A 12,559-nucleotide genomic window follows, 5' to 3' on the forward strand; every position below is an offset into this window, starting at 1 on the left:
TGAAGGAAAGCTTCGACTTCTGACTCACAAAAAATCTCAGAAATTGCAGAACTCCAGCGTCACAAGAAGTCCGACTGAATGAAAAACAAGGGGTGTCCGTCCGCAGACTCTCCGGCTGCACCGCGAAACAACCGACAGTCAAATGAGCATTCAGTCAGCGGAGGTGAAAAGTCTGACTTCGGCCCTCGAGTGAGTTGGAGGCAGGCATCAGGCTCCCAGTGGCAGCCCGTGTCCTCCCAATTCCAGTAATCAAAGCTCTGTAAATTACACAAGGCTCGGGAGATAAACTGTTTCGAAACCTCGCCGCGGATCAAATGGGCAATCTCGATTCAAGCCAGCTACAAAATTAGCCAGCCGCTTTGCACTTTGTTTTTCTTTTCTTTGTTCCCCCGTTTTTTGTTTTTTTTTCCCCTCCTTCCAGGGAGAATCCCAATTCAATTTCACCCCACGTGTGTGTGTGTGTGTGTGTGTGTGTGTGTGTGTGCTCAGAGGTTGTATTTGTTGTTGTTGTTTTTGTTTTGTTTTTAGTTTTTTTGCTCAGACAGTGTGATCAATGGATAATAAGAATATGGGACGAGCAGGGCAGAAGTTTCATTAATTTAATTCCTTTACAGCAGCGAGGAGTCACATGAATGTATTTGTGGCCAGATGAGAGGATTAGGGTATTGATTACAAACATGATTAAATGTAACAAGGCTTATAATGAGAGCTTCTGGGAATAATGGGCGGGAAGAGAAAAAAAAAAGAAAAGATGAATGTGAAACATGCTCCGTGACGTCACGCGAGTCTGTCGGGCTGCTTCTGAAAATTTAATTGTCGGGGCTTTTGTTTCCCCCGTGATGTTTGCTTTGTTCTTTACTTTCTCACTTTTATTGCCATATGAGGCCAATAAACACGAAGACGTGACTCTTCTATACAGTCGACAACGCTAACGATAACAAAGCTGCAGTAGGTATTTCATTATCTGAGGAGGAACTTTGTTTTAATGTTCACTGTTACTGTAGACGCTCCCTTCAGGCTTATCGGTGTAATTTAAAAAAAAAAAAAAAAGAAAGAAAAAATGGTTTAAAGTTCTGGTGAGCTGCATTATTCCCTTCTGTTGCTTCCAAATCTGATCAATGGTGTGATGAACAGCGAGAGAAAAAAACAACCCGGCGGACTGAGACCAGTTTCCTCCTCGTTGATGTCTGGAATGAAAAAGTTAACGCGGGCCAGAGATTGCATCAGAGAAAATACAGTTCTGCTGCTCTTATATTGGCTTGTAACTGGATATTAGCATCGTGGTTAGCTTGAGGTCAACGTGCTTCAGTGCTGCGCGTCGTTCTGAAAGCAGAAGATTCAGAAAGATTCACCCATTATCTCCTCGTCCTCCGTGCTGATGGACCTTAATACCTAAAACAAACAAACAATCAATATAACTTTAAAACGGCTCCATATGGACGATCGATGGGCAGGATGTGAGATAATCCTGTTACATTGGCAGCAACAAGATTTTCGGCTGTAAAACGAGGGCGGGAACAAAAACTTTCAAATCAATTTCGGATATCTGGGCTTCCACATATTTGGTTGTTTGATGGTCCACAAATATTTCTGGATCTTTGCAGCCAAAAAAGTGTTGCAGCATTCTGCTAAACAGCTTAAGTAGCTGAAGACTTGATTTAAATCATAAATACAGCTTATCCCGAGTCCCACGAACCCACAAGATCCCACATAGCTAATTCTAGTCATTGATCTTTTCCTTTAAAATCATCTTATATCCGTGCTAGCAGCTACACGAGCTTGTTCACAGGCACGGAGGAATTTCAAAGTGCTGATGTCAGGTTTGCAGAATGATGAGAAACACAACTGCAGACAAACAGGCAACAAAGTTGACCCGACAAAAAGCAGCTTTAATGAGCCGCGATCCTAAAATACCGAAGTGCAAAAAGAAGCAAGGAACAAAACAAATGAAATATAAAGAGGGAGACAAACGCAATAACCAAAAAAAAAAAAAAAAAAACAGAGGCTCAGAGGAGACATGGGACTGACATAACCAACAAAGAGGGAACAACTGGCTTAAATACAAACTGAACTAATGAGGGGAACGAGGTGCAGCTGGAGAGACAGGTGAGCAACTGGGAACACTGGTGAGAAGGAAGCAGAACGTGACAAAATGGACACCAGAGGATAAAACTACAGAATCAGACCCGACGTCAACAAACCAAAGAACCCACATGTGATAATGTTTACCATGTGCTTCACTTAGCATGTTAGCATGTTAGCATGTTAGCAGGTGTGACATTCAGGTATTACAAAGTTTTTGGACAAATGTGTTTTTCAGCAAATGAAAAGGAAGGAGAGTATTTCCAGATTTTACATTTCTCCATCCAAGCTGCTCAACTTCCTGGTTCCAGGGGATTCACCCCAAATTAGGATTCATCCTCTGGGAACCTTGAATTAAATGGAGTAACATCTGATATTTCAGTCTGACATTACCACAGAGCCGTAACAAGGCTAAACATCTAAAGTGATTAGCCACATTTATCTGCTGCAGTGAAGCCTGCAATCCTGCGTCGAGACATCCTCCGGCAGATCACTTTTTTTCTGTGCTTTGGATCCCAAAAGACTCTGACAATAACAATAATGTGGATTCATTCTTAAACAGCACAATGTTTTTTAACTACGCCAATATTTGTGCAAAAAACACAGCTACTAATCAGATCGCTGTAGAGCCCCTCGAGCCTGCTGGTGAGTCAGTCTAACCTCCTGACCGTGTTTTTAGGGATAAAATGATCTCACACGGAAAAAGTTAAGATTCACCTTCAGGCTAAATGAAGAAACAGCGGGGAGACGCTGGAGGTTGCTGGAGGTCTGAGGTGGGAGCTTTTGAGCTGTTTCTTCCTCTCTCGCTCTTACCTTGGTGAGCCGTGTGACCACGTTTTTAAAAAATCCAAAATCAAAATGACCCGCAGCTCGTTCTCAGTGGTCTGGACCGGTCGATATCACACCGGCTGTATATGGACCCACTCATGAATCTTTAGCTGTTGGATCCACATGTTGATACCAAGAAGTGAACTAAAACAGCAACTTTCCTCTGTTTTGCACTCGGCATGAATGTTAAGCAAAGCAAATCCGTTTGAAGTCTGCAGCTGTGACAAAATAATGATATTTACTGTTTGACTGTTCACCTGTGTTTACCTTTAATGGGTAAATTGAGACTCCGGCACGCCGACGCTCTCACAATCACACTGACAGCAGAGGAATAAACGCTGCAGGTGAGCACCGTGTTGGTTTTTATTCTAAATGAGCGTCTTTTTCCACTTGATGTGCCGCGAGTAGCGATATTTATCATCTGTAGACGAGATGTTTGATGCACCTGCGACTGTCGCAAATACGTTTGGTAATAATAAACTAAATCAACAACTTACAGACACATCGTTATCTGTAAGTTTCTGTGTATGAGGACCTGAAACTGCTAAATTAAATAACTCAGCTGCTCAATAAATGAATGAACAAGTCGATAAGTGCACACACAAAAATGATATTAAATATAAGTGTAGGCATTAATTAATTTATCAAACGTGACGTCAGTTGATATCAGTTTTAATTTGCTTCTGTACTTATTAACCTTTTGGAGTAATTCTTTTTCCATTTAATTTTCCATTTAAACTGCTAATTTATTCATGTTTAAAGTAATTAATAGATTTGTTAGACGGGCACTGGTGTGGAAGCAATAATGGGTCCAATGAACACAAATATATGAAGAAAACAAGTAAATAAGTGCGTCTGGTGGAAATTCCACATAAATTAAAGGAAACAAAATGGAAGGTAAATAAATAGAACAACAACAATACCAATTTAGTCAAATTTTCTCAGTTAATATTCACCTTCTTTTACTTTCACTTTTATTTTTTACGCCATCTAATATACTATTGATGTATTTATTGACTCATTTGCTTATTTATTGATTCATTTATTGATATTGGCAGCTCTGATCCTCCATCCTGAGCCCCTGTAGCTTTAAAAATCCAAATGAAAAACAAAAATGTGACATTTACCTGCCAGAGAGCAGCTGCCAAAGTTGTAGGTATTTGTAATGACGTGAGACCGTCTCAATCTTAAGAAGTTAAATACTCATAATTCTACTCAAGTACCTTTCCTGGCCACCCTCCAGACTACTTGAAGGTCGTGAAGTTGTTTTCATATTCCCACCAAGAGTCTGCAAAAAGCAGTTTTAGTGGTGTTATTAATATTCCTCTGAGACGCTTCAACCTGAGCATTAAATCTAAAGTCCCTGAGACAAAAATAGAGCAACGGCAAATTAATCTTTCAAATACTCACTCAAATTCATCCTCGTGTTTCTGTGTTATTACTATTAGCGGTAACACTTAATTTTTTTGCAATTATCAGCCGAGCACTTTATGATACTCATTCAGGCAATCGTCAAGCCTCCAACCATTCTGTCTTTCAATAACACAAAAATGAAGAACACACATAATTTATTTTAAGTCCGCTGAAATTACTCTCACTTAGCGAAATGACTTTGTCACCCAATTTCACCCCGCTGGGAAAATAGCCAGGGAACAACACTGAGGGGGGAATTAGTGGATGAAAAAGCATTAAAAGAAAGACAGTTGTCATTTTCTGACAAATGTCACAATGAATAAATTTGTCTAAGGGACGACGGCGGATTTCAGAAGACCAGATGTACCCAAGGACAAAATGTCTGAGAGCCCAAAATATATACAATTTAATCACTTACAGCTTCTTCTTCTTCTTTTTTTTTTTATCTTCAGAGCGTCCAGGCACTCAATTCAAACTGCCATGTCAGAAACCAGGTTGCTCTGCTTTCCATAAAATTGCACTGAATTGCCCTGAAAATCACAGCCTATCTGATATCAAGTGCAGTTGGTCTTACAGGAAAATGAGACTCAATCTTTGCATCCAAGCTGTCTTCTCACTGTCAGAGCTGCAGGGCGCGGCGACAGGATGCAACATGCCCTCGGATGCTCACGGTAACCAGTTTGGTATTGATTTCAGCGTCACATCACACTGCAACATGGAAAATATGCTTTTAAACTGACGTGATTAACAAAGTGTACAGAAGCACGAGCTCTTAACTGAGTTAGCGGTGGAGTCGTGCTCAATTGAGTTCTGGAAGGAAGTTCAGGAACGGATGCCGTCACTTCAGGGCTGCCTGACATCATACATGAGATCATGTTCGCATCCTACAGTTGCTCACACAAGACACACGATCAGCTTATAGACATGAAGTATTCTGGCTGCGTGGCTCAGTGGACGGCTGGATGTTTGTTGGTTGGTCCATCACTTTGTTCCAACCTGAAACACCTCAACAACTACTGGATGGATTGTCAGTGAATTTTGTTAAAACGTTCACATCCAAAAAGGATCAATCCCAAAAGACTTGCTCTGACATGGCCTCCTTTTGTGTTTAGCTGTAACCCGGCAAAAGACACGTTTCTTTTCTTTAATTTACCGTCAAGAGGTAAATGTTGATTGCATAACATCACCGATCTAACCGCCATCTTGGTGTCACTGACACCAAGATACAGCACCCAGATTTACCCTGACCTGGATGACTGGTAATCCAGTCAGGCTGGCAGCCTGGCATCATTTCTATCTACTTTCACATCTCCATTACTAAAATAATTGAACAATGCTTGTTTTTCTGTCCAGTGTTGTTGGTATTTTCCATTTTGATGAGTAAGGAAACAATCCAGTCGTTGTTTAAGACGGCCACCACCGGGCACAAAATATCCCAGGACTGATGAAGACAGGCTGGCAGCCTGGCACCATCTCTATCTGCTTTCACATCTCCATTTCAGACTACATTCATTGATAAATCCTTGTCTTGTCCTGTGTTGTTGGTAGTTGCTACTCTGCAGAAAATTGAAGCAATCTGGTTTGTTTCTGCACAAAAAAATACCACCACCTGGAAACCAACTCATTCAGCAGCCTGGTCAGTGGCCCTAAATCTGTAAGTTTACTGCTGTAGTTACCCCTAAAATGTCACTTAATACAGTTGTGTTAAGGAGCGTTGACAAACATCTTTCCATATTTACAGAATAATCTCCTCAATCAGAAATGAATGAAACAAATGAAAACCAACAGCTTTGTGCGAGCGCTGGACTCTTTGAGAGCTCAAACAAGAAAGTAGAGAGTAAAACTGTCCAGATCTTCTTAAGTACTTTCCAACAGTGCGGTGACACCGCGTGACCCTCTCAACTCCAATTACATGCAGAGCTCCTCTCTGACAATCACACCCAGCTCACCTAAGATGCTCGGCTTCACTTTCATTGGTTATGCAAGAGGCGTTCGTCCCCAGAGGGCCTCCACCATCTTTGTTAATTACCCCTTGTCTTGCTTTTACATTCGAGACGGCTCCCTTCTCCTCAAGCCAAGACGAGGAGGGAAAAGTGCGCACCTTGAAGTGGGCAATTATTCCTCACATTGTTCAGGTTTCAACTCAGGAAGAAAAGAGTGAACTTGTACTGACTACAGCTCGGTTGTTTGTTTTTAACTCTGTTGGTTTTTGGAGTCAGATGAACACTGAGGGGTTGGTTAGAAATCCCTGTTCAACTGTTTATTTCATGGCAACAAACTGAAAACAGACATCAAGTAACCCCCCACCAGCAGTCGGTATTGATTAAATGATTTTCATGTCAAAAGATGACTTGACGTCGATGTTTAAACCGAGATACACTTGGTTAAAGGATTGCAAGACATCTTAGTCGTGTACAGTGAAGGTCACATTACAGTGTAAACCAAAATAAAGCTACGCTGTGCTGCCCATCACCTCACATGTCTGATGGTTGCATGTGTTTTCTGAAGCAACTTTGGAAATCCATTTTCCTTTAGTAAAACTCTTCAGGGCAACCATATTGACCCCTGCTGTAGGTTTTCTGTTGGATTTAATTTGTATGAATACTCACTACTGCAGCGCTCTTACAAAATAAAGAGGACGATGAGACTCATTGAAGTTGTGTGGCTGTGAGGTCAAAACAGAGAACATGTTGTGAGGCTCAGTGAAACTTAACACACACTTCATCATGTAATACTTACAGAGCTCACCTACCTTGACCTTGAATAAGTCCTTTGAGACTGCTAAGAGGTAAACATTGGAACGATCGATGCCCTGACTGACGTCTGCATGATACATATTTAGCTAGCAGCCCTCTGAATCGTCTTTAAACTTGTTTGGTTTTTGTGAGCATTTTAGATTTGATGTGTACGATTTTTGGTTCAAAACATTAAATAAAATAGCTGAGAGTTTGACGAAATAACTGTTTTTATGTTGTGTCAATGTACTGTGTTGTAGAGGTACCTACTGAAGTTAGCATGCTAACCAGCTAGCCCTGACACATCCTGATTTGTACTGTTTTGTAGCAGTCATATGGCGTCCGGTGTGCCATCGGTCCAACATTGTGTAGGTTTTCCTTCTGGGTTTAGCTCCTGCAGCCCTGGGGTTGAGTCCTGGTCAAAGCCCTTTAGTCTGGTCTGTCATTCTTGGGTGTTTACTGGGAAGCTGCTCACCTGGCTCCAGTTCTGGTGCTGTTCCCCGCTAGTATTCCCTACTGGGTTTCCCCCCATCCTGGGCCTGAAAACCACCTCACCCTGGTGGTATAAAGCTCATGTGCTTGAAGAATAAACGCGGCCATCCCACTGGCGCTCCAAGCTCCCAATCCAGCAGGAGTTAGCTGTATGGTTACCTGAGCTAACCGCTAACTAGCTTGGCAGCAGTCTGTCAAGAAACCCTGCAGTAATCAGAGAGGCCTGGCTCATCTATACTCTCTATAATCTTTCTAAGCTGATTATTTGTGGTCTGAAACATTGAAATACATCAACTTAAGTCCCTCATTTTGCCAATTTCCAAAGCTACTGTCATGTTTCCTGGGAACATCTAGGCTTTCGTTATACAGAAATATGCATGGTTTAAAAGTTTAAAATGCCAACAAGTCTAGGAGGTAAAAGAAAAAAAAAGTAGAAATTGGTTTTTTTTGTGTTTTTCCAAAACTCTGCAATACTTCGAATTATCACACTTCAGGCGTCATCATCTTCTCCCACAGATTCTAACTCTACCCACATATTTTTACCATAATGTGTACCGCCTGAGCTGGTTGACCTTTCCAGTGCATTTGGCTTTTATAAACCTCTAATTAAGACTCCCAAAATGAGCTGACACCTCACCAGTGAGTGCGCCCCGAAACACAAAGAGTCGGTTCTTTGTTGAAACACTCTCGGCAGTCGTCATATGAGGTAAATGTCAGCTGGAAACACAGAAAAAGCAAGTAATTAATCTGAGGAACAAAAGAAGTGAGAAGAAATCGGCAAAGACTTTCCAGTTCCTGGTTGTTGTCAATGTTGTTGTTTCTTTTTTGCTCCTGTCACATTTTAAAAGATAGTCCAGAAGACCTTTAAAAATATGCACAATATACCACGTTCACAGGGCAACCATCTGTATCAACAGAGGTAATCTGAGAAATTCTTACAATTTCACTGCTTCCTGATTGATTAGCAACTGAAAGGACAATGAGTAGTTTAACCCAGAGGGACATCAGATCATATTTGAAGGTAAAACAACAAGTTTCATTTGATTTTTAAATAAGGGACACATTCAAGGTAACGTCACAGATCATACGATTCTCCCAGTTAGAATTTATTTTACTTTACTTTTGTTACATTTTAAGTAATCAACTCATTCAAAGTACCAACAAAAATCAAAGCTGCACATGACAACCGATGATAAACAACAGACCTTATTCACAGGCGACCACTTTCCTCCGTCGCACCTCAGGGTGGAAAGTAATGTGATGCTGCTGATTTCCAGGTTGCAAGTTGTATTACTGTCATTTCTCAGCCTCCCAACTGATCACCAACTAAAAATAAAATCAAGGAAAATAAACATTTTGGGTCAGACTTTAAGGTAAAACAACCTATTTGATTCATGATCGCAGTTATCCACTCTCCAGCTAATGTTACTGTTTGATAGTAATACATAATATAATTAAAAAGGTTTTAATATATTAAGAAATAACTCAACTTGGAAACATTTATCTAAACCTGGAAGGGAAATCAAACAATACTTTAGCTAAGAGGTTGTTGAATGCTAATGTTAGTTAACGGGAATCAAATATTCAGTTTGACCTTGAAATATGGCCCGATATCCCACCAGATATTTACAATCCATTGTCTTTCTCAGCTGCTGATCCGTCTGCAGGTTGTGAAATAACAACAGTTTGTCAGATTAACTACATTTATACGACCTGGAACTCAGCAGCATATATTATCCAGCGTCAGTGTCATGTGTACCTTCCTCTTTTTTTTTTTTGTTCATTGCTTGAAATTGAAAGAAGTTTGAAAGAAAAGATACATAAATAACTGTTTCACTTGCAGAAAACATATGACCTGTGATGTTACCTTGAACATTTCCCTTTCTGCCTGTGGCGAATAAAGACATTTTGATTTTATGGTGAAAAGAAGAGTTGATTTTTCTTTCATGTTCCCAAACTATTCCTTTGAACTGAACCTGTGTGTACGTGTGCACGCTGGTATTTATAGGTTGCATGTGCTCAATCAGCCCCTGTTGTTTGCAACATAATGGTTTTATTATGAAAATGCACTTTCATCTCTGTTAAGATAAGTAATTTTACTAATGAGCCTCTGGCTGAATCCTAATTGACAACTGCCAGAGACCAGGTGTTTTTCCTGCATTTGAATTTCAAAAATCGTGCTGGATAGATGTTCGCTTTAAGCACATATTCAAATGCTGAGTGTGTCAAGATGAAGGACCAGCTTTGGCACCAGCTGCCTGGCACTTCGGAGCCCCTGATTACAGCACCGGGGGCGACATGTCAGCTTGAAATACTATGCCCTGGGTTAGCATGTTCTGAGGCCAACAGCTTCAGTAAAAACCCCAGCTGGATCATGACTTTACTCAATGTGTGGTGGAGAGTAGGCGAGAGAGGTCTGCAAAAGAAGCAATCCCAGGCAAGGGCATCTGCAAGGCCAATAAATAATGGGCTGTATAAGGAGCTGGAGTGATGGCTAGCTGTATTTACTCCCTGCTCTTCTTGACAGCCCTGTGAATGTGCTGTTTTTCTTCTTCTTTTTAAACTCTCTCGCCTGCAGAGGGACAATTAAAGAAGCCCATGCTCGGTTCTAGACTTGCTGAATGATTATGGAATACTGATGAGAGGTGATGCCCGGCCAATCCTAACAGGGTTTCACTGCTGAGTCCTGCATTGATTTGTTTCTTTTCTACTTTTTTTTTTTTTTTTTTGCCGACTAGATGAAAAAAAAAAAAAAGAAAAAAGGCTCCACCAGCTGACAAGACTGATAGAAAAAATAATAAATTTGTTTGGGTGTGATGAGGTGGCGCAGTGAGAAATATATGAGATAAAGTGTTCGGCTGGGGAAGTTTTCTTTGCACCAGGAAACAGAATATGTGAGACGTAAAGGCATTTCATTTACATTTCGCATTAAATTCTGTCCTGATGGTTCTCTTTATGTAGAAATATCTGTGTTTACTGAAGCTGGGAACACACATACAGACTAATGCAGAGACTCCGCGCTCAGGGTTGGAGCTCATTTAACTATCAAATCTGAATCCAGTTACCAAACCCACATGTCCATCCAACACGCGCTCACCCCCAACTTATGTAACACTGCAGCTTGGTCAGTGGCTGTAAGCTTCAAACTGCGATGCTCTGTGGTCAACTTAGCAATAAAACATAATATGTGTTATGTATATTTAATGTGGTGAAAACATTGCGGCTTAGTGACGTTTTGCCACAGAAACTACTTCATTGGGTTTAGGTTTCAAAGGGCTAGGGTTAAGCTAGGTTAACCACAGAACCTACCAAGTTATGTTTAGGTGCCAAAACTACTTTGTTAGGTTCAGGAAACAAAACTAATTGGTTGGGTTTAGGCTCCAGAACTACTTAGACAGGTTTAGGCAACAAAACTAATTGGTTAGCTTTAGCAACCAAGACTACTTGGTCAGGTTTAGGCAACAACAGTACTTGGTGAGGGTTTAGGAAACAAAACTACTTGTTAATCACGTCAGTTTACATGCACTAGCTTATTTACTTTACACAACATCATGACAAATAAATCTTGACTCTTGGTCTCTTTGGAGCCTACCTAGTTATGTTTAGGTGCCAAAACTACTTGGTTAGGTTGAGGCAACAAAACTAATTGGTTGGGTTTAGGCTCCAAAACCACTTAGTCAGGTTTAGTCACCAAAACTACTTGGTTAGGTTGAGGCAACAAAACTAATTGGTGAGGGTTTAGGAAACAAAACTACTTGTTAGTCACGTCAGTTTACATGCACTAGCTTACTTACGTTACACAACATCATAACGAATAAATCTTGACTCTTGGTCACTTTGGAGACAAACCAGCCACTTCCGCCTGCTGATGGAAAATTAGACACAAAATCATTAATTTATATCGTAATGGGGAAATTTTCAATACAGTTTGAGGTTATTATTGTAATTTGGGAGGAAATTGCACTCAATTACCACTTAATTACCACCAACCAACATTTTTGTAACCGTGAACTATCATGTTAAACTTAAGCTTTAAGATTTTTTGAAATATATATATAATCTAATGAACAATGTGTGGAGGCTTTGTTGTTGTTGCTGTCTGACTGGAGAACAACTCTAAAAAGTCAAACTATTACAGTTCACCTCCCAGAACTGGACTTACGATGACCAACAACCAACAGTGACGGTCGCTACACAAACTATACTTTTGGAAGAACGAGGTCAGGTGCTGTGCGATCCTTTACCTTCATATGCGCGACAGCCTTTGTTGCCCTATCACGTACTGTGAGCAGCTAAGTTCCCAGCCTGCTCTGCCCTTTACAGGAAAGATTTAAGAACTCCTGTTGTTTTGATCCCAGATTTAGTCTACAGCTCAGAGTTTTCCTGCTGCTGAAGAGCTGACAGAGACTCGCTGCTCATAAACCGGCCTGACAGACTTTATTTTCCTTTGTTTTCTCCAGGTTGTTGTTGACGGTCAGGCGATAACATCAAAAATCATAATGTCTTTAAAGAATCTGATCTTCAGCCTCTGTGTATTCGCCGCAGCAGGAAAGAGAGCTAACAGAGAAATATTGCTCTGTGCCACGAGTATGAGTTTTATTTCATAATCCAGTTCATCCAGGTTTCAGTGCAGAGCTGAGGGGTTAGGGTTAAAAAATAACAGAATATAGCATATCTGAGGCAGGATACATATTCCCACCCACCACCTCCACACCTTCACTGTCTACACTGCAACAAGGGTTTAGGTTATTGAAAGATTTGGAGGGTCGCCTGTAGCAGAAACCCCTTCATCCCCTTTTATAAAGTCTTTAACTTCATGTCTTTCTTAGTTAGTTGAGCACTCAAAGTCAACGTTGGTCCACTAACAGATCTAACTGGAAAAATACCTGAATTTGTTGCCAGAGGTGTTGCAGCAGCGGGGCCAGCAGCAGAGCAACAGGAGTCATCTTTAACTTTTAGCATGGACTGCAAAAGGCGATGACGGACACACCTGTTAATGTTATTGAGGG

General features: G+C 40.8%; 1 long non-coding RNA gene across 2 annotated transcripts in view; it reads right to left on the bottom strand.

Annotated features, from left to right (window-relative positions):
* Positions 1–8,766: 8,766 nt before the first annotated feature.
* LOC119008568 overlaps positions 8,767–12,559 on the bottom strand; it is a 93,058-nt gene continuing 89,265 nt past the window's right edge. The window contains exons 9-10 of one of the 2 annotated variants that reach the window (XR_005071456.1): positions 12,437–12,540; positions 8,767–8,876 (exon numbers count right to left, since the gene is read on the bottom strand). This is a non-coding gene — a long non-coding RNA (uncharacterized LOC119008568). The remainder of the gene's footprint in view (positions 8,877–12,436; positions 12,541–12,559) is intronic. The other variant, XR_005071457.1, reaches the window with a different exon arrangement.

This window comes from Acanthopagrus latus, chromosome 19, assembly GCF_904848185.1.
Source record: "Acanthopagrus latus isolate v.2019 chromosome 19, fAcaLat1.1, whole genome shotgun sequence".
Classification (NCBI taxonomy): domain Eukaryota; kingdom Metazoa; phylum Chordata; class Actinopteri; order Spariformes; family Sparidae; genus Acanthopagrus; species Acanthopagrus latus.